Below are 22,949 nucleotides of genomic sequence, written 5' to 3'. Positions count from 1 at the left end.
CCACAACTAGCATCTCTCCCTGTTCCACTCCCAAACAGAACGAGGGAGAAATGACTTTCTATATGCTTCTGCACGAGCCCTAATCTGTCTTATCTTTGTGGTCTTTACGTGAAATGTAAGTTGGCGGCAGTAGAATTGTACTGCAGTCAGCCTCAAATGCTGGTTCACTAAATTTTCTCAGTAGCCATTCACGAAAAGAACGCCTCCTTTCCTCTAGAGACTCCCACCCGAGTTCCTGAAGCATTTCTGTAACACTCGCGTGATGAGCAAACCTACAGTAACAAATCTAGCAGCCCGCCTCTGAATTGCTTCTATGTCCTCCCTCAATCCGACCTGATACGGATCCCAAACGCTCGAGCATTACTCAGGAATAGGTCGTATTAGTGTTTTATAAGCGGTCTCCTTTACAGATGAACCACATCTTCCCAAAATTCTACCAATGAACCGAAGACGACTATCCGCTTTCCACACTGCCATTACATGCTTGTCCCACTTTTTTGATATAATCCATTATGGAGTCGAGGTAGCAGTTGTCGTTATACTGGTTATCACATTTAGCATTCAACCGCGATTTTTATATATATTTTAACAACGCGTTTCGAGAGACAATGCTCTCATCATCAGGTTGTAAAATCTATGTCGCGAAATTAAACGTACTAAAAAGACAAAATACCATCACCAATAGTTGGTGGGTCCATAGAGTAAAAAAGAATTAAAAGTATATTGGACTGTGGGTCCTCGTCTTACATTAAAGTTGTTGACGCAGGTCGATGGCCGTCCCATAGCTACCAAATATGCTGTCGACTGCGCCGGCTCGGGTGCTGTTGTGGACTAACGTGCCTAGGTGTTGTGGCGTGGTTACCGCCGTGTGCTTGACGGTAACGCTATGCTATTGGGCGCCTCATTTCCTTACTGCATTGGTCTGCCATCGTTAGCCTCTCGCAACTCCGTCATTGACATGCTACAAGTTTTAAGTCGCATGCCTGCCCTAAAATAATTCTAAAAACCCGCTAAAAAATCTCATTTCTTTAAAGTTATCTTGTACATTTAGGATATTGCTTTGTTTCTTTTCATGGATAGCTATCTCGAATTCCTCTAGTAAGTCAAGTTTCCTCCCTTTCTTTTCTACATGCAATATTTCTACGTTGTCTTCTATGCTATTAAGGGGATGGCCTGTTTCATATATATGGTTCGCAACAGCTGATTTGTCATAATTTCCTAACCTGAACGCATCTTTATGTTCTTTATACCGGATCGCGAATGATCTTCCTGTCTGCCCTATATATTTTGCATCACACGTTCTGCACTGAATCTTATAAACTCCCGATCTTTCAAACTTATTTCTCTTCTCGCCAATATCGTGCTTAAGGCTATACCTCACCAGGTTATTAGTCTGAAAGGCTATTTTGACATCGTATGGCTTAAAAATATTTGCTATCTTTTGTGAGACTTTTCCGTAGTATGGCATCGTGATAATTTTCGCTTTCTCTCCATCAGGTTTATTCTTTTTGCGCTTATTACATTTTCGTAACAGTTTTTTAACTATATCTATTCTGTAACCGTTATTCTTCGCTATTCTCTTAACGGTGTTAATTTCAGTCTCCCTATCTTTTTCACTCATAGGTATATTGACTGCCCTATGCACGAGACTACGGAAAGCAGCTTCTTTATACGCCTGCGGATGGCATGAATCATTCGGGATCACGGCATCAGTTGTAGTTTGTTTTCTATAAACGGAAAACGCATGTTTGTTGCCCTGCTTTTTTATATTCAGGTCCAGGAACTGTAGACAATTGTCAGTTTCGTACTCCACGGTAAATTTTATTTTATTATGTGCGTCGTTGAACTTTTTTACTATTTCCTCAATGTCCTCACTGGAACCATCAACAAGTAACAGAGTGTCGTCAACATAACGTTTGTAATAAACAATTTTATCCGTAATGTTTTCGTCAGAATTTAGAACTTTATCTTCAAGGTCATTCATAAAAATGTCCGCCATAGTTCCTGAAATGCTGGACCCCATGGCTAACCCATCGTCCTGAATATAAAATTTGTTATTAAACGTAAAATAATTAAAACTTGTAATGAGCTGTAGGAGTTCAATAAATTCAATTGTCTCTTGCGTTGAAATTTTACCGTATTTCAGGAAATTTCTCTTAATGATTTCTATAGTTTCGTTAACCGGAACACTGGAGTATAAGTTCTTAACATCCAACGAAACCAAACGGGAAGTGTCGGTGACTGGCGTATCTTTAATTTCACCTATCATGGTCATACTACCACGCACTGAATAATTATTATTATACACGTAAGTCTTTTTCAGAATTTGGTCCAACATTTTCGTTATTTTATATGCTGGACTATTTCGACCGTTAACAATCGGACGAACCGGATGCAGATCTTTATGTATCTTCACCTGTGATCTTAATTTGGGGGCCGTTGGATTCATGATAACACATCTTCTTTTTTCGGCTTCTGTCAGCAGGAAGTGCGTGCGTTTAAGAACATTTTTTAGTTTAGTTTGGAAATTGGCTGTTATGTCTTTCGGAATTTCTGTAATGCTATTTTCGACAAAAAACGCTAAGGTTTTCGAAACGTACTCCTCCTCTTTTAATATTACGACCGTATTCCCCTTATCCGCTTTCGTGGCAATAGCTTTCGCTTCATTAAGCTTTTTATTTATAGAATCGACAGTTAGTCGGTCTGCTCTAGTCTTATGATTAACACTATTTCTCTTATTTAATTCATTTTTTACTATTTTATGTAGCTTATGACCGACATGGCCTGTTTCATTATTATTTAATTTAGCAATTTCTGTTGTCATTTTAGTGAGGGCAATTACTTCTTTCGCGACCTTCTTGTTAAATGACGGCTCAATATTGAACTTTAATGCCTTATTTAACATTTCTACTTCTGTATTATCAAATGTAATATCCGTTTTGTTAACCACCCGTGGGTAAAAGTCAAAAGACGAAAGCCTTTGTTGTTGATCTTTTTCGTCTTCGCGCGTGTTATTATTTAATTTACGAAGTTTTTTATCTTGTTTTTCTTTTTTCTTTATAAACTCCTTCTGTAGTATTTTGTGAAGTCTACATGTAACCTCTTCCCATACGTTCATTGGTAATATTTCCTTGACCTTAGTCTCTGCTTGAATTATTTGTTTTTTAATTAAGTCTTTCTTTTTATACAGATGTTTAATTTCTGCGCGTATCCAAAACTTTTTTGCTTTTTCAACAGCTAGTCGTCCCGCCCATGACTTGCAATCACAAAGTTTCAACTTCACATAATTCGGGATAACATGATTCTTAACACATTCTTTATTAAAGTTTATGTTTGCGGCAGTTTTTAATAACTTACGTCTTAAATTTTTGTATTTATACACTAACCTCAATGTCTCGCCTGACACTAACGATTTGATATAATCCATTATGGAGTCGAGGTAGCAGTTGTCGTTATACTGGTTATCACATTTAGCATTCAACCGCGATTTTTATATATATTTTAACAACGCGTTTCGAGAGACAATGCTCTCATCATCAGGTTGTAAAATCTATGTCGCGAAATTAAACGTACTAAAAAGACAAAATACCATCACCAATAGTTGGTGGTATAAAAAGAAAGACTTAATTAAAAAACAAATAATTCAAGCAGAGACTAAGGTCAAGGAAATATTACCAATGAACGTATGGGAAGAGGTTACATGTAGACTTCACAAAATACTACAGAAGGAGTTTATAAAGAAAAAAGAAAAACAAGATAAAAAACTTCGTAAATTAAATAATAACACGCGCGAAGACGAAAAAGATCAACAACAAAGGCTTTCGTCTTTTGACTTTTACCCACGGGTGGTTAACAAAACGGATATTACATTTGATAATACAGAAGTAGAAATGTTAAATAAGGCATTAAAGTTCAATATTGAGCCGTCATTTAACAAGAAGGTCGCGAAAGAAGTAATTGCCCTCACTAAAATGACAACAGAAATTGCTAAATTAAATAATAATGAAACAGGCCATGTCGGTCATAAGCTACATAAAATAGTAAAAAATGAATTAAATAAGAGAAATAGTGTTAATCATAAGACTAGAGCAGACCGACTAACTGTCGATTCTATAAATAAAAAGCTTAATGAAGCGAAAGCTATTGCCACGAAAGCGGATAAGGGGAATACGGTCGTAATATTAAAAGAGGAGGAGTACGTTTCGAAAACCTTAGCGTTTTTTGTCGAAAATAGCATTACAGAAATTCCGAAAGACATAACAGCCAATTTCCAAACTAAACTAAAAAATGTTCTTAAACGCACGCACTTCCTGCTGACAGAAGCCGAAAAAAGAAGATGTGTTATCATGAATCCAACGGCCCCCAAATTAAGATCACAGGTGAAGATACATAAAGATCTGCATCCGGTTCGTCCGATTGTTAACGGTCGAAATAGTCCAGCATATAAAATAACGAAAATGTTGGACCAAATTCTGAAAAAGACTTACGTGTATAATAATAATTATTCAGTGCGTGGTAGTATGACCATGATAGGTGAAATTAAAGATACGCCAGTCACCGACACTTCCCGTTTGGTTTCGTTGGATGTTAAGAACTTATACTCCAGTGTTCCGGTTAACGAAACTATAGAAATCATTAAGAGAAATTTCCTGAAATACGGTAAAATTTCAACGCAAGAGACAATTGAATTTATTGAACTCCTACAGCTCATTACAAGTTTTAATTATTTTACGTTTAATAACAAATTTTATATTCAGGACGATGGGTTAGCCATGGGGTCCAGCATTTCAGGAACTATGGCGGACATTTTTATGAATGACCTTGAAGATAAAGTTCTAAATTCTGACGAAAACATTACGGATAAAATTGTTTATTACAAACGTTATGTTGACGACACTCTGTTACTTGTTGATGGTTCCAGTGAGGACATTGAGGAAATAGTAAAAAAGTTCAACGACGCACATAATAAAATAAAATTTACCGTGGAGTACGAAACTGACAATTGTCTACAGTTCCTGGACCTGAATATAAAAAAGCAGGGCAACAAACATGCGTTTTCCGTTTATAGAAAACAAACTACAACTGATGCCGTGATCCCGAATGATTCATGCCATCCGCAGGCGTATAAAGAAGCTGCTTTCCGTAGTCTCGTGCATAGGGCAGTCAATATACCTATGAGTGAAAAAGATAGGGAGACTGAAATTAACACCGTTAAGAGAATAGCGAAGAATAACGGTTACAGAATAGATATAGTTAAAAAACTGTTACGAAAATGTAATAAGCGCAAAAAGAATAAACCTGATGGAGAGAAAGCGAAAATTATCACGATGCCATACTACGGAAAAGTCTCACAAAAGATAGCAAATATTTTTAAGCCATACGATGTCAAAATAGCCTTTCAGACTAATAACCTGGTGAGGTATAGCCTTAAGCACGATATTGGCGAGAAGAGAAATAAGTTTGAAAGATCGGGAGTTTATAAGATTCAGTGCAGAACGTGTGATGCAAAATATATAGGGCAGACAGGAAGATCATTCGCGATCCGGTATAAAGAACATAAAGATGCGTTCAGGTTAGGAAATTATGACAAATCAGCTGTTGCGAACCATATATATGAAACAGGCCATCCCCTTAATAGCATAGAAGACAACGTAGAAATATTGCATGTAGAAAAGAAAGGGAGGAAACTTGACTTACTAGAGGAATTCGAGATAGCTATCCATGAAAAGAAACAAAGCAATATCCTAAATGTACAAGATAACTTTAAAGAAATGAGATTTTTTAGCGGGTTTTTAGAATTATTTTAGGGCAGGCATGCGACTTAAAACTTGTAGCATGTCAATGACGGAGTTGCGAGAGGCTAACGATGGCAGACCAATGCAGTAAGGAAATGAGGCGCCCAATAGCATAGCGTTACCGTCAAGCACACGGCGGTAACCACGCCACAACACCTAGGCACGTTAGTCCACAACAGCACCCGAGCCGGCGCAGTCGACAGCATATTTGGTAGCTATGGGACGGCCATCGACCTGCGTCAACAACTTTAATGTAAGACGAGGACCCACAGTCCAATATACTTTTAATTCTTTTTTACTCTATGGACCCACCAACTATTGGTGATGGTATTTTGTCTTTTTAGTACGTTTAATTTCGCGACATAGATTTTACAACCTGATGATGAGAGCACTGTCTCTCGAAACGCGTTGTTAAAATATATATAAAAATCGCGGTTGAATGCTAAATGTGATAACCACTAACTTGTCCCACTTCATATCGCTCTGCAATGTTACGCCCAAATTTTTAATCGACGTGACTGTGTCAAGCGCTACACTATTAATGGAGTATTCAAACATTACGGGATTCTTTTTCCTGTTGATCTGCATTAATTTACATTTACCTCTATTTAGAGTTAGCTTACATTCTTTACACCAATCACAAATTCTGTCCAAGTCATCTTGTGTCCTCCTACAGCCACTCAACGACGACACCTTCCCGTACACCACAGTATCATCAGCAAACAGCCGTACATTGCTATCCACCCTATCCAAAAGATCATTTACGTAGATAGAAAACAACAGCGGACCTACCACATTTCCCTGGGGCACTCCAGATGATACCCTCACTTCCGATGAACACTCACCATCGAGGACAACGTACTGGGTTCTATTACTTAAGAAGTCTTCGAGCCACTCACATATTTGGGAACCAATCACATATGCTCGTACCTTAGTTAGGACTCTGCAGTGGGGCACCGAGTCAAACGCTTTCCGGAAGTCAAGGAATATGGCATCCGTCTGATACCCTTCATCCACGGTTGGCAAGATATCATGTGGAAACAGGGCGAGTTGCGTATTGCAGGAGCGATGTTTTCTAAAGCCGAGCTGACGCATGGACAGCAACTTCACTGTCGCAAGGAAATTCATTATATTCTAACTGAGAATATGTTAGAGACTCCTGCAACAAGGATATTGGTCTGTAATTTTGAGGATCCGTCCTTCTACCCTTGTTATATCCAGGCGTCACCTGCGCTTTTTCCAGTCACTCGGAACTTTCTGTTCATTATCAATGGAAAAGGTTTTAGAGTGGCATCTGGCGCCTGAACCTGAATTCATCGAAGATGGAGCTTCATTACATATAAGAGAATTTCACATTAATAAACGGCATTTTCTTGTTTTGTAACCGCTTACCTTAACGAAAAGTTCAGTACACGCAACTGACCAACGTTATGAATTGAACAGCCCAGCCACCATGCGGCACAAGCGGTAAAGGGTCTCTGTGTTACCACTTCCGACGCCGCAGGCGTCCAAAGTTGGACGCCAAAGAGGCCCGAGGTCGACAGAAGAATAATTGCTTGTCATAGCGTAGATTGTGATGATAAGCCCGGTGGTGAGGCGGCGTGTTTGAGGCTACGGCTAGGGGTAGGGGCAGGGGTGCTGGGGACGGACGGCTGCGTGGGCGCGGGCGTGCATCGGGCGGCCGCTTCCGGCAGCAGCGATCGATGGCCGGCGCGCGGCGTCTCATTTCGCGACGCCAGCTGCAGATTGGACGCGCCGGCGTCATCACACTGTGCTGTGCCAAAGCCCTGCCACCAGCGTCCGGTCCCATTAGGCGCCACAGCAGCCGCTCGCCTTCTCACTGGACTTCACTAGTCCATTATGATAGCACTTTGGTGCTACCCTACAACGAATTACGTATTTGCTCATTGTATGAACTGGACATATGCCTTAAACCTGTTGAAATTAAACGCAGGGCCATGGCTGGGTGGTGATCTCTTTGTATAGCTATTTACAGGGTGTTCCAAAAATAATATATTTATATCGACCGGCCTCAGTGGCCGAGCGGTTCTAGGCGCTTCAGTCCGCAACCACGCGACTGCTGCGGCCGCAGGTTCGAATCCTGCCTCAGGCATGGATGTGTGTCATGTCCTTACGGTAATTAGGTTTAAGTAGTTATAAGCTCTAGGGAAATGTTGTTTCTAGGGAAATGTTGCAACACGTGAGGCAATACTGACCCTACGACTTATCTTAAAAGAAAGATTAAACAAAGGCAAACCTATGTTTCGAGCATTTGTAGACTTAGAGAAAGCTTTTGACAATGTTGTTTGGAATACTCTCTTTCAAATTCTGAAGGTGGCAGGGGTAAAATACAGGGAGCGAAAGGCTATTTACAATTTGTACAGAAACCAGATGGCAGTTATAAGAGTCGAGGGGCATGAAAGGGAAGCATTGGTTGGGAAGGTAGTGAGACAGGGTTGTAGCCTCTCCCCGATGTTATTCAATCTGTATATTGAGCAAGCAGTAAAGGAAACAAAAGAAAAATTCGGAGTAGGTATTAAAATTCATGGAGAAGAAGTAAAAATTTTGAGGTTCGCCGATGACATTGTAATTCGGTCAGAGACAGCAAAGGACTTGGAAGAGCAGTTGAACGGAATGGACAGTGTCTTGATAGGAGGATATAAGATGAACATCAACAAAAGCAAAACAAGATTAATGGAATGTAGTCAAATTAAATCGGGTGATGCTGAGGGAATTAGATTAGGAAATGAGACACTTAAAGTAGTAAAGGAGTTTTGCTATTTAGGGAGTAAAATAACTGATGATGGTAGAAGTAGAGAGGATATCAAGTGTAGACTGGCAATGGCAAGGAAAGCGTTTCTGAAGAAGAGAAATTTGTTAACATCGAGTGTAGATTTAAATTTCAGGAAGTCGTTTCTGAAAGTATTTGTATGGAGTGTAGCCACGTATGGAAATGAAACATGGACGATAAATGTGGTGCTACAGAAGAATGCTGAAGATTAGATGGGTAGATCACATAACTAATGAGGAGGTATTGAAAAGAATTGGGGAGAAGAGGAGCTTGTGGCACAACTTGACTAGAAGAAGAGATCGGTTGGTAGGACATGTCCTGAGGCATCAAGGAATCACCAATTTAATATTGGAGGGCAGTGTGGAGGATAAAAATCGTAGAGGGAGACCAAGAGATGAATACAATAATCATATTCAGAAGCATGTAGGCTGCAGTAGTTACTGGGAGATGAAGAAGCTTGCACAGGATAGAGTAGCATGGAGAGCTGCATCAAACCAGTCTCAGGACTGAAGACCACAACAACATCTAGTTCTAGGGAACTGATGACCTCAGATGTTAAGTCCCATATCCTCAGAGCCATTTGAACCATTTACATCGAACGCATTTGTGTATTACATCTACATCTACTTTTATACTCCGCAAGCCACCCAACGGTGTGTGGCGGAGGGCACTTTACATCCCACTGTCATTACCTCCCTTACGTTCGTGATGTCCTCGGGAGGTATAAGTAGGGGGAAGCAATATATTCGATACCTCATCCAGAAACGCACCCTCTCGAAACCTGGACAGCAAGGTACACCGCGATGCAGAGTCTGCCACTTGAGTTTGCTAAACATCTCCGTAACGCTAATAACCCTGTGACGAAACGAGCCGCTCTTCTTTGGATCTTCTCTATCTCCTCTGTCAACCCGACCTGGCACGGATCCCACACTGATGAGCAATACTCAAGTATAGGTCGGACGAGTGCTTTGTAATCCACCTCCTTTGTTGATGAACTCTCCCAATGAATCTCAACCTGGCACCCGCCTTATCAACAATTAATTTTATATGATCGTTCCACTTCAAATCGTTCCGTACGCATACTCCCTGATATTTTACAGAAGTAACTGCTACCAGTGTTTGTTCCGCTATCATATAATCATACAATAAAGGATCTTTCTTTCTATGTATTGGCAGTACATTACATTTGTGTATGTTAATGGTCAGTTGCCACTCCCTGCACCAAGTGTCTATCCGCTGCAGATCTTCCTGCATTTCGCTGCAATTTTCTAATGCTGCAACTTCTCTGTATACTACAGCATCAGCCGCGAAAAGCCGCATGGAACGTCCGACACTTTCTACTAGGTCATTTATATATATTGTCAAAATGGGAGACCCACACTGAGATGAAAAGTCATGGGATAGCGATATGCACGTATACAAGTGGCGATAGTATCGCTTACACGAAATATCAAAGGCCAATGTATTTCGGCGCTGTCATTTGTAGACAGGTGATTCATATTAAAGTTTCCGACATGATTAAGGCCGCAGGGCGAAAATTAACAGACTTTGAAAGTGGAATGGTAGTTCCAGCTAGACGAATGGGACATTTCATCCCGGAAACAGTTAGGGAATTCAATATTCCCTGAGCCATAGTGTCAATAGTGTGCCAAGAAAACTACATATCGGGCTTTATCCCTCACCACCGACAACTCTGTGGCCCAGGGCCTACACTTAACGACCGAGAGCAGCGGCGTTTCCGTATCGTCGGTGCTAACAGACAAGCGGTACTGCGCTAAATAACCATAAATCAATGTGGGGCATACGACGAACATATTGGTTAGGACAGTGCGGTGGAATCTGGGTCTAAAGAGCTATGGCAACAGATGACCAACACGAGTGCCTTTGCTAACAGCACGACATCGCCTTCAGCGCCTGTCTGGAGGGTCGTGACCCTATCCATTGGACCCTAGACTATTGAAAAGCCGTGGCCTAATCAGAAAACTCCCGATTTCAGTTGGTAAAAATGGTAAGATTCGAGTGTGGTGCAGAGCTCGCGAAGCTACAGACTGGTTGTCAACAAGGCACTGTGCAAGCTGATGGTGGCTCCATTACAGTGTAGTCTGTGTTTACACGGACGGGGCCCTCTGATTTGTTCATCTACTTGGAGACAATTTGCAGCCGTTCATGGTCTTCATGTTCCCAAACAATAGTTTTCTTAATAGATGACAATGCACCATGTCACCGGACCATAGTTGTTGGTCGTTGGTTTGAAGAATATCCCGGAAAATTCGATCGAAAAAATCCCATCGATCCTTTATGAGGCATAATCGAGGTCAGTTCGTACACAAAACCCTGCGCCGCTAGTAGTTTCGCAGTTATGGACGGCTATAGAGGCAGTATGGCTCAGTATTTTATAAAGGACCTCAGACGACTTGCTGAGCCGATACCACATCGAGCTGCCGATCTACCTCATGCAAAAAGAGTTCCAATAGATTATTAGGAGGCATCCCATGACTTTTGTAACCTCACTTTAAACTATCTCTCACGTTTAGATTGGAGCACCTCAATACGTCCTCTGCCCGTGGGCGAAGGGACACGTAGAATACCACATCGATTTTCGACGAAGTCCTCCCATACTCAGAACAAGCATAGCCACCGTCACTAGTGTCAGGACAGTACAGACCCTCTCTCAGGTTCTGTAGCAGTGTTGGTAAATCAACGTTTTCCGTAACGTAACACCACTGGAAGAAGTCACGGGGCGTCAAATCTGGTGGCTGTGTAAACCAGCTGGGAAGTGTTAAGTCTCCGGCTGTCTGACGACCAGTCCAACGGCTTGGTAGAGTGTCATTCAGATAGTCACGCAAGTCGAGACTGCAGAAGAGGGTACCCAATTTTCTTGAAAAACTAAGTTGTCCTCGTTCAACCACGGTGTAAGTAGGCTGTTTATGTTTTCTTATTGGCAACGTTACGTAGCGCACTGTGTGAAAATCACTGGCTGTGCTGTGTGCAGTCGGTGGCTAGTTTGCATTGTTGTCTGCGATTGTAGTGTTGGGCAGCGGCAGCTGGATGTGAACAGCGCGTAGCGTTGCGCAGTTGGAGGTGAGCCGCCAGCAGTGGTGGATGTGGGGAGAGAGATGGCGGAGTTTTGAAATTTGTAAGACTGGATGTCATGAACTGCTATATTATGACTATTAAGGTAAATACATTGTTTGTTTTCTATTAAAATCTTTCATTTACTAACTATGCCTATCAGTAGTTAGTGCCTTCCGTAGTTTGAATCTTTTATTTAGCTGGCAGTAGTGGCGCTCGCTGTATTGCAGTAGTTCGAGTAACAAAGATTTTTGTGAGGTAAGTGATTTGTGAAACGTATGGGTTAATTTAGTCAGGGCCATTCTCTTGTAGGGATTACTGAAAGTCAGACTGCGTTGCGCTAAAAAAATATTGTGTGTCAGTTTAAGCACAGTCATGTAAAATTTTTTAAAGGGGACGTTTCAACGGAGATAGCTAACTGCTGACCGTTAACCGTGTTTCCATCAAAGAAGAATGAGGCGTAAGCGTATGATTAGGATATCACACCAAACACGTTGACCCTGGATGAATCTCGTACATATTCATCGTATGCATGTGGGTTCTGTAGGTCTCAAATCTCACTCTGTTTGTCTACTTTCTCACTAAGTTGGAAAATCGCTTCATCACAGAACAGGATGCGTTGTGTGAAAGTATAAAAGCTTACTGAAGCTCGTCGGTAGATGCTATACATTTGCGTTTGTAGTCAGGACGTAGGAAGATGCAAATCCTAGTCGGGATCGATGAGATTCATTCGCTCGAATTGTCCGGGATATTCTTCAAACCATCCACGAACATCTGTAGTCCGGTGACATGGCGTATTTTCATCTATTAAGAATTCCATTGTTCGGAGACGTGATATGACGAGATGATTTTGTAGGACAACTTGGGAAGGTTGTATGAATTCGTGCTAACTTTTCGTGTGAAGCACGAGTGGGGCCAGGAGTCCTTTGTCTACAAACTGCCGATGACATCTGTGAATGTTCCATCCGGAGGATCAGTTTGCTACTTCAATCCGGAACGTCTTTCCTCTGCAGTCACGGAATTATACTTCGGAAACTCTTGAACACTAAATGATTTCCGCTGTGGAGTAGCCGTTTTGCAACATGTCAGGCTAAACAAGCAAACAGGACACAACAAACATCTAGCGGCATTGAATATAAACTAGGGAAGGTATTCGTTTCTCCAATAACGGAGCCGTGGCACTGCGACCGATAGTTTTGACAATATAGTTCTCTGTAATACGTATATTCTCGTTGCAACACTCTGTATTTCAATCTTCTGCCTCAAAGTCATATCATGATCGCCATTTCTACCGATGACAGCATTACTTTGCATTTAAAACATTCCATGATAACAGTGCTATTATAGAAAATTTCCTCCAAATATACCAAATATACTAAGTTTCAACAAGTTAAAAAGTAGAGTGTCTTTACCGACTATCTACCCGAGGGAAAAATACTACGAGATCGTCTGTTTTCAACCATAAATGTTACACCAATACTGTGGCCACATCAGTGAGAGTGTTATTAAAATCATCAGATAATATTTATGTAACTTACAGCTACACTACTCAGCAGAAACTGAGGACGAAGTAGGTAAAATAACATAATAACTACTCGGTGGAAATGAATAAAAATATGGTAGCACGTTGCAAGAGCTTTCCCAGTCTTCCACAGAAAATTGGATGCCAGATGGCGTGAACTCAGCTTGACTGTAGCACCAGAAGGGGCTGGCTGCACAAGGAGAGGCAGTTGAAGGAACAGGATAAGATACTGTGTGTCCCTCACAAAGCAGTCAGCGGTTATGGTTTATCGTTACATCGTAGCCCGGCGACAAAATCTGGTTGGCTTCACAAGGAGTAGACTGATCGGGAAACTGGGAGTAGGATGAAGTTTGACGAGCATAGCCGAAGACTTTGGTATTGCTCAAAGCATTGTTTCTCGTGCGTGGGCAACATTCCGAACCAACTGCCTGAAGGAGAGGATGGGCACTACGGTATCAGATCACCGCTACATTGTGTAACAAGCTAGAAGGGACCCACATCTAAAAGGGAGTGTAATTGGAGCCACATTTAATAGGACTGAAAGGCCCGCATTCTCACACTCCACAGCAGCACAGCAAATGCATGAACCTCTCACTGACTGACTAACAGTATGTTGTGTTCTGTTGCGTTTAGTTGACACCCCCACATCGCATATATCGGCGGCACCGACTGCGATAATGACAACACCATAGGGACTGGAACAACTACGAGATAAGTTGCGTCGTCTTCTTGGTTAATGGCACATACAGTGTGAGGAGAGATTCTGGACATATCCTCATATGGCGTGAGGCGAGAATACGTAACGCACGCAGGTACTATGTCAAACATTATCGTTTTGTTGGTCCCGTTGTTACAGTATGAGGAAGGATAACGGCGCAAATCCTTGAACACAGTACGCAAGTGTACTAACCGGTCAAAGTTCTTTCGACGCTCTGCTCTTTCCCCATGTGCGTGTTTACAGGGTTGCATGTGGTCCAGACTTCAGTTTTATGGAAGACATAGCACGACTGCATCAGACAGCACAGGCGGAGGATCTAGAATGAAAGAATATTGGTGAATAGACGGGCCTGCCCGTTCCCATTATTTAAATTCCATCGAGCTTGTGAGGAACACTTTGTGGAGACGAACTGCAGCATGTTCAAATGCACTAGCGATCATCCAGAAGTTAGCTACTGCTCTGGTAGAAGGATTAAACGCCCTGCCGCTAGAGTTCTTCACCAACCTTGTGGCGAGCATGCGTTGCTGTCCGTGGCGATAACACACCAAATGAGGAACCATGTCTCGCACGTGGTGCAGGGTTCCATCAAAAACCGCAGCGACACCACTGCAATTATTGTCTTTGAATGAAAGTGTCATTTCTTTTCGTCTAGTTACGTTTTTTTATGTTACCTTCTGTACTGTACTGTAATAGTCCTATCTATGTATGATCCGAGTTTGAACGAGCTATGTTAATTGGCAATGACATTTCACGAGATAATTACTGTCGTTCTTTACTTTTGCACATTAATTAATTAGTAAGTGCACAGACTTGTCTTAAAGTTATTTAAGTTAAACTAGCAGCACAAATGATGGAGGGGGTGTGTGCATGGTGGTATTTTGGTAGAGGCATTTATTTAATTCGTTTACCTCAAAGTCATATCAGGATCTACACTTGTACTAATGGCGACATTAAGTTGCATTTCGAACTTTCGATGGTAAGTCTATTACCATGGAGAATTGCCGCCAGCTTGACAACGATTTACCGAGTTAAGATGCAGAGACTTTTGTGAGTATTTATTTGAGTGGACTACAGTCATTTTATTGCTTTCAACTAGACGTGATTCACCACTACTGCGGGAACATTATTCAATTTGCAGTTAATATTAATACAAAAAGTACCTACACTCTTCTGAAAAACATAAGGACAAGACAGATAAAGTAACGTAACTACTCGGCAGAAAGCAATGAAAGTGCGGGAACATGTTGCCAGAGGTTTGCCAGTCATGCACAGATAGTTGGACGCTACGTGGCGTGAGGTCTGCTTGACTACAGTTCCAAATGGGTCTGGCCACACAACACGAAGCAGTTGAATGAACGGAAGAAAGCTGAGTTGGTCCATCAGCAAGCAGTTACTTTGCACTGCGGTAGTGTTCTTCGTTACAACAAAGGCTGCCGTAAACTTTCGGATGACTTCGTATGGGGAAGGATCATCGAGAAACTGGAAAAAGGACTAGGTGTGAGGAGTGTAGCCTAGAAGTTCCGTATTATCTGAGGTGTCAGTTGAAGTGTTTAGCATACACTCAAGATGCGACAAGGCCAGTCCTCGATCACGTAAACGTAAGGGAAGCTCCCCACACGATCATGCAAATTTAAGGAAAAATCAGTGTCGGACAATAAAACTATTAGAGGCGTCTCATTAAGCATGAAAGTGTGGCTACCATACCACACACGGATATATGAGTGAAGGGAATTATCTAATTACAAAGAAACTAGCGCTCATCATAAGGATTTAGTTTAATGTCATAAAACGTGAAACAAATTAATTATCCACTGAATTAAGCATGTAAATATTCAGTAAGTGAATAGGAAGGATTTGTAATTTTGAAATATACCAATGACACAAATCGGTTGACACACGACAGCAAAAGATGAAACTATCTGGCAATAACAGCCAATGTCTGCAACAATGGTTGCACCGGAAAAATAAGCTGGCTGTAAACGTTAAAACTGCGTAATTAAGTCCAGATTTGGTTTTCGTTGCGTTCCCCTCACTTCGGTGACCTTAAAGCTGGCTCATTTTTACCCCTCTTATACAGTGTGAATGCGGAAGACAGAGTCAGTAACAGCTAGAGATTTTCAATCGAGGTCGAATTGCGTACTCAGTTCAAGTGCGTTGACATCCTTCAGTGTGACTAGTCAGCAGTAAGAGTCTACTGTTCAACATGCAGCAGCAAGTACATAATTATTGATCACACAACTCTCCAGAGCTTAATCATGTCCGCCAGCTTAGGAATCTCACCAGCCAATTGCAGCAGATCTTTAGATTTACAACCAGTAATCTACATAAATAAAAATCAAATGTCGCAAGCTTGAAAGATCATCATTTAAGAGTGTTACTTCACCACGTGCAAATACCTTACTTTACTCATCCACTGTGTAAGAATGAGCGCACTTAATGACGTGTAACAAATTTTTACACATACTTTTAAAAATTAACGAACCTATTTGTCGCTGACAATACCAAAAGAATGATGAAGGGATAAAATTATATCATTTACTTCATTTTCGTTGTTTATGTAGTAGCGCTTGAAGCATGACGTTGTAATTTATTACTTCTTTACTGTAACAGTATCCGCGACGCATTTTGTAGACAGTATTCGCCTACCCCACTGAAAATACCAGCAAAATCATATGACTGTACGACACAAAATTCAGGAGATATGATGTCATAAGCAATTGAGATGTGTGAAAAACGACTGCATCATGTATGACGTCTAAATTTATTACTTGTTATTATGGTCGCAACAAATTTCTTAGACAGTATCCACATATGCAATAGAATGTAGCTAGAAATATGTATTACATTACGACACACAGTTCAGAGATATGATTACATAAAAACTGAGATGCGTGAAAAACTGCCATTTCATGCATCACGTTGTAATTTCGTACTTCTTCACTAATAACTCCATCCACACCGCATTTCCCAGATATTAACTACGTGTAGCACTATATTAACTACAAGGTAACCAGTATTAATTTCTTCTTCATCTACCCCTAATAGTGTCTGCCGAAGTTCCTGGATATCAACATATAGCTTCTTGGTTCCCTTGTATAGGCAATGATTTCTGGAGCCAGAGATTCCAGTCAGTGACGCCTCTCGTTAATTCTTTCATCTATGACGTGGGTCTGGGTTTCGTATTTCAATGATTTGCAGACCCTCTCTTCCCAGATCATCGCATTTCGTCACCTCAGTAGGGTGTCATCAACGAACCACTAGGAGTATTCTATTTTCAGCGTTGCCATTTTCACGGGGTGGACGCCTCACTCGCCAGATCGCACTAGGAAGTCCATTTTTTGGTGGACCGTAGTGCATCTGTTAAACGCGCACTGCTTCTCTGACATCACGATCATACTCAAGGTCATCAAGTACATGTACGAATGTTCCTACATCGCTTAAGCCATGACTGGCAAGCGTAATACCTTTTTCAGTTCTGCCTCGTAATTTTGTTTGGAAGATCCGTATTAGCATTTCTGTCAAATGGCTCAAATGGTTCTGAGCACTATGGGACTTAACATCTGAGGTTATCAGTCCCCTAGAACTCAGAACTACTTAAATCTAACTAACCTAAGGACATCACACACATCCATGCCGGAGGCAGGATTCGAACCTGCGACCGCAGCGGTCGCGCGGTTCCAGACTGTAGCGCCTAGAACCGCTCGACCACTCCGGCCGGCGCACTTCTGTCAATGAGCGCGTATAAGAAATATTCTGGTTTCACCATTTCTTTAAAATACCTCGTTGGACTACAAAAATGTGATCCTGCGTAAGGCTCCATTATCTAACTGCCTAGTCTTACACGCCCCTGCATCTCTTGCGCCCAAAATACTTGTAGAAAGAGTTGAACTCCTGATAAGCCAAGCACTTTGCCGTGATCACTCTCATCGTGCCGACAGCTTCTTCTTGAAGATAGACTCAAATGAAAGAGATTTTCTAACAAGCAGACCATAACCGGGAAAATCCGTCTTGGAACAGTGTGCCCCAAATTTTGGGTGCTAACTGTGCGGAAAAAGCACGTACTTCTGAACAGAAACAAATTGCTTTCTAATTTCGTCCTCTTCAACGTCCTGATAATCCATTTCCAACTGCACATTCACTGGTGGCAAAGGAGATCGCTGTTGTAGGACAGAGTCTGTATGTTAATTCATGTAAAGCTATTCTTCCTTCCGCTTATCTTCTTCACTCATTAAAATCTCTCCCATCTTCATACTATTTGCTGAAATACTATGACGTTGCCTCTCCTCAAACAATTCTACCAGCTCTTCTCGACTGATGTCTGGCTGTATTTCTTAAATTAAAACTAAGCTTTTATTTTCTTTTGATATTTTAATATTAAAGAAGGGGCCTTACTTAAAAACGACGCTTCTGCCGGTTTCTTGACAGTGATATGTCTCCCGTGACTTTGTGACTTTGTTTTTGCAGTCTTCAAGAACATCAACATCACTGGGTAATTCATCAGTTGTGTCCTTTATTTCTTGAGTTACCATGCATAATTTACTTTCATAGGTGCTGATTTGTTTCTCAGTTAACAGTTTCATCTTGAGCTCGTTTTCATTAATTAATTCCCCTGATCTTTTTGTTTAAATTGACAATCCTTTTGTCACACCTTGCATGTGGCCAGTTAACTGCTGCTCTTATCTCTTAAAATGATCAGTATGTTCCTTGAACAGTACTTTATCGTTTTTGAAATGCCCACATTCTTCTCTTCTTGCTTTTTGAAATTTTCGTCTGCCGCTTTGAAAACTTATTCCGTCTTATCCGGCTTCGTATGTTGTTCAACCAACCTTTTGAAAAACTTCTCCGCCCTTTCATGCTTTTTTACATGCTGTTTATGACGCTCCTCTGTCTTTTTGTTCCATTTCTCGGTCTTCTCGTACTGACGTTTATATCCCAATGGGATTTAGAAAGAATGGACACCAAAACGTGGTGGTGAAGAAGAACTTAGTGCATGATAGATAACACTCTCTATTACTTCCTCACGTCAGTTGGTGAGGCGGTCTTCCGTTGCCTGTGACATTGTCGCATTATCTTCACAGAACAAATGAGCTTTGGATTGTTCGTGCTACCCTACAAATACTTTAGTTCCGTAGCTAATGATTTATCAAAATTACTTTCCCATTTTCTGGTCTCTGTACTGTGCGAATCGCCTTCAGCCACTTTCGTATTAAGTTAGCGGTTTACAGTCACAGATCGACATGCTTCTTTCCTATCAAAGGTACCCGTCTTTCCAGAAGTACGTGCATGAGCACGAATTATCATTAGCATAACCAAATACTGACGCATTTCCAACAATTACCCCCAATAACGTAATTCCTAACCTAGACACGCTACGTAGTCCGATAAAATGCTACCAAAAACACAAACATTAAAATATTTCCATCAAAATTCCAACGTCCAAACTGAAGACAACGATAGACTTTACTCACCAACCTTTTATCGTAAGACAAGCAAAAGCAAACTTATCAGTAGCTGAGATACTTGAAGTTCTTTTATGATTAAGCTGTTCGTCCAGACCATTCTCCTTAAAATGCCATAAACAAGCAAATAATTCAAGCACTAAGATTTGTCAATTTAAAGATTTTGACTACGTAAATGAAAACAAAATGGGATTTCGAAAATGAATCCTGAAGACCAGTGGCCAAGTTCCTAAGTGAGGAGTCAATTGAGCTGTTTTGTACGCCTTTCATATTGCGCAAGTCCAACCCTCGTTGACCTACAGGAAAAGGCACCTGCCCATAAAATCGTGCAAAATTAAGAAACAAAACAACGTTGTGCAACGGAAACGTCTCATTGTACGAAAACTATTTCGGGTAGCTCAATTAAATATGAAAGGACGGGTACCACACCATACATGGATAGACACCAGAATAAAAACCAACACACCACGAACGAATTATCCGAATGGGAAGAAAATCGGTAGAAGTGATGCACATGGGTGTATGGCCTTCCTGTCGCTTCTACCTGAAGGTATTTGCAGTACGATGTGTCACAAAGGGAACGCTGAGTATTACCATCTGTGGAACTTTGAGAAAAAATACTGCCCACACGGCTAGCTGCATCGTTTATACACTATGTAAGCAATCTGAAAGTCTGTTAACATATCCGAGTGGCTTTATATCTTCTAGAAACCACGTTGTAAACAAAGTAACAAGAAAAGACAATCTCTCTCACAGTCTTCTAGACTAATCTGCAGTTCGTTTCGACTGTGTAAACGAAACCTTAATGCACGAAAAATTTCTGGCATGGAGTAGGTGTTGATCAAAGCATAGAAAGAGGAAGCGTGGCAAGCACAGACGATCAAACAAACTTCTATAAAACATACGTTTAGCCAGAATTCGATTATAAGCTTTGCGGTGTTATTCTTAAAGAATCACTCTAATAAATTACCCTATACAATAAATTTGAAATTTTCTCGCAATTTTACTCTACATTTGCCCTCAATCTAATGAGCAAATATTAACATGAAACTTTGGTTCTGGGTAATGGGCCTATACGAACATTCTCCTAGTGTTGAGGTCAGACAATGAGGAGGGATATTAGGAACTTAATCGTCAGAACTACATTTTCTCTAACAGTAACAGTAGCTATATCACTGTTGTGGCGTATTAATATTGCACCTTGACACTTAGTAAGTACACTGAAGCTCCAAAGAAACTGGTATATGCATGCGTATTCAAATGCAGAGCTATGTATACAGGCAAAATACGGCGCTGCGGTCGACAACCCGTATACAAGACAACAAGTGTCTGGCACAGTTGTTAGGTCGGTTACTGCTGATACAATGGCAGGTTATCAAGATTTAAGTGAGTTTGAAATTGGTGTTATAGTCGGCGCACGAGCGATGGGACGCAGCATCTCCGAGGTACCGATGAAGTAGGGATTTTCCTGTAAGATCATTTCACGAGTGTAACGTGAAATCAGGAACCGCGTAAAACACCACATCTGCGAAATTGATGCAGCCGGAAAAAGATCCTGCACGAATGGGACCAACGACTGTCGTGTTTGGGAATGGTTTACCACTCGCAGCGTTCTTACACCTCGTAAGAATACTGCTAGTAGAAATGTCCTTTCTGCTTGTCAGTTATAATCTGTATCCAACCCGACCGAGACTGCAGTCCCATCACTGACATTCCCTGAGCGAACATCGCGTAGAAGCTGCTTGCATTAGACATCTAGAATCGGGTATCTCACAAAAGGCATTTGGTTTTATCAGTACACACAGTTCAAAGCTTTCATTCCAATGAGGCGCCGTATGCAGAGGATGTAGATAAGGCTAGAAATGTGCTATATCAAGAGTCGATACTAAGCAGCGGACGTCATACCAAGAAATGGCAAGTTTCCGTGAAACGCCGGTTGCAGTCGTGCAGGATCCGAAACACCCAATGGAATTGGCCAGTTAAGCCACACCTTCAGCAGCCCGGTACCACGAAGGTCGTCTACCGCCGCGATATAGAACAGCCAGCAGCAGCGACTCAGCCGACTCGTGCTCGGAGCTGCTATGCAATGAGAAGCTACCCAGATGTGGCCTAGACGCGGCTCCGTCACCATCGTTGTTCCTTTTTAATGGCTGGACTCTTTTCGTGCTGCATTATTTGTAACTAGCTTTTGTATGCTTGGAGAAATACATGTTAAGTAAAACTTCTGTTTGTTACCTTGTTTGCTAATCATTTCTGCTCCTGTCCAGCTTCCCCACAATGACAGCTGCAGCAACACTCTGTAGCCCACCTCTCCTTACCGTTGTGTGTGACGTCGTAGTACACAACTAGATAGATGTGTGATGTTTCAGAGGGTGTGGTTTACACCATGACCTGGGCTCACTCGTTTTCATTAATATGAAACGATATGTTTCTTTAAACATTCGTATTGACCAAGTGTTGCCTTTTGTTCTACATCTTCGTGATGAGTATGGTGTGGACATTTCCATTTCTAAGATGATAACTACCGTGTTGATGAGGTTATAAGCATAGTTTTCTGGTTCGATGAAGACTCAGACACTCCACGGCATCTCAATTAGCCCACTAAATAACTGCCCATTGATTCCATTAAAATCGTAACATGCAACCTGCAACTAGCATGTATACTGAAGTAAGATATAAATCACACAATTTGCGTAATAATACTAATTACATTTGATTTAGTGTGGTTACATTGAGAAGCAGTTTGTATACATTATTACTTTAACACACTGACTTATGTAAACTGAAAAATGTTTTTCACGCCATCATAGCGAGTGCATTGTTTAGTTAAGTATTTTTGGTAGTTAAATCATTTTTGTTAGTCCAGAACGTGCAACTGTTCTTAATATCCCATTAATTATATTACAGGTAAGACCTGGGTCAGAACAAACAACATTGATGTGGCGCGAAGTAAACCGTTTGGTGCTCACTACATTCGATCACGATGAAATCCGGCAATTTCGCCTCCTCACTGGTGGAGTTTTAAATTCGCCACTCCAGTACGTGACATAATCACGGCCAAATGACCCTTCGTTTCCACCCAGAAAGTGTAGCTCTTGCCAGTGCAGGCGAGGGCCATTAAAGCACAGATTTTGAATGAATTTGTTTTTGGGGGGTGTTGTTAACAGTTGGCTGTTTAATCAAATTAATTCCTGTGTTTAGACATTACTGTTGAACGATTAACCGCTTAATCATCTGTGTTTTAATTATGCGGTCATTGTAACACAGTTGCCGCCCTCCAGATGACTGTTACCGTTTCTATCATTCTAGAAGTGATGAGCTCCGAGGACCGGACACGCGTAATTTTTGGCAGTAAACCCACTACCATTTCGGAATTAAACTACTTAGTCCGATCGACTGAAGCCGTAAGGTAGCTGATGAACAGCATGGTACATCAAGCATGAAGACCAATAGCAAACGCCATCAGTAAAAGGGCGGCGAGTGGAGGAGGGCAGGGGGGACAGGACAACGTTCGTGCAGGTATCCGGACAGCTGTGCCCACATCATTGCTGCTAAGGATTCTCCGCTCCCCGTTATTTGTGCTAGTCTGAAT

This window comes from Schistocerca nitens, chromosome 5 (assembly GCF_023898315.1).
Source record: "Schistocerca nitens isolate TAMUIC-IGC-003100 chromosome 5, iqSchNite1.1, whole genome shotgun sequence".
Taxonomy (NCBI): Eukaryota; Metazoa; Arthropoda; class Insecta; order Orthoptera; family Acrididae; genus Schistocerca; species Schistocerca nitens.
The sequence above is the reverse complement of the archived record's forward strand: the minus strand, read 5'-3'. Positions refer to the sequence as shown.